Source organism: Octopus bimaculoides, chromosome 25, assembly GCF_001194135.2.
Source record: "Octopus bimaculoides isolate UCB-OBI-ISO-001 chromosome 25, ASM119413v2, whole genome shotgun sequence".
NCBI lineage: Eukaryota > Metazoa > Mollusca > Cephalopoda > Octopoda > Octopodidae > Octopus > Octopus bimaculoides.
In genome coordinates this window covers 25,898,326-25,899,230 of record NC_069005.1, presented here as the reverse complement: position 1 = coordinate 25,899,230, position 905 = coordinate 25,898,326, and the positions used below count along the sequence as shown (strand labels likewise).

Below are 905 nucleotides of genomic sequence, written 5' to 3'. Positions count from 1 at the left end.
TTTAATGGTCTCTTTTGCCGAACTGCTAAGTTACGGGGACGTAAACACACCAGCATCGGTTGTCAAGCGATGTTGGGGGAACAAACACAGTCACAAACATATACATACATATATATATATATATATATATATATATACATACGACGGGCTTCTTTCAGTTTCCATCTACCAAATCCACTCACAAGGCTTTGGGACTGAACCCGGAACCATGTGGTTGGTAAGCAAGCTACTTACCATATATATATATAAAGTCACCGTCATTTTACAGTCTACTTTTCCATGCTAGTATGGATAAGAAAGAATTTGTCAAGGCAGATTTTCTACAGCTGGATGCCCTTTCTGTTGCCAACCCTCGCCCGTTTCCAAGTAAGGTACTACTTCTCCTTAGCCAAACATGTTTTTCAAGTAACCTGAGAATGAATGACACTGCATGATGGTGACTCTCACCTACAACAATCATGTGATGTCATGTCAGCGCAAGGACAACCACACACACACACAGACACAATGAGCTTCTTTCAGTTTCCATCAACCAAATCCACTCACAACACTATGGTTAGCCTGGACTTGAAACCATGTGGTAGAGAGATATGAATATAATGTTAACATATACAGGGTGGCCCAAAAGTAGGTTTACAGTTACTCAACTATCTCTTTCGCATTGATAAATTAACAGTTTAGATCTTAGTTATAAACAAATATGAAACCATTATTCTACGCTAATTTAGTTAATTGTAAGATAGAAATTTAAATGTAATAAAATGTTTTAAGAGAAATTTTAAGTGCCTACATGATAACTGTAAACCTACTTTTGGGCCACTCTGTATGTATGTATATATATATATATATATATATATATATATATATAATACAAAGAATATATATGCATGTATACACACATATAT

The 905-nt window shown here is 35.2% G+C and overlaps 1 protein-coding gene across 1 annotated transcript in view; it reads right to left on the bottom strand.

Moving 5' to 3' along the window:
- Window positions 1-905, bottom strand: part of LOC106878836 (DNA excision repair protein ERCC-6-like) — a 51,624-nt gene that overhangs the window by 9,399 nt on the left and 41,320 nt on the right. The gene's annotated exons all lie outside the window — the stretch shown is intronic.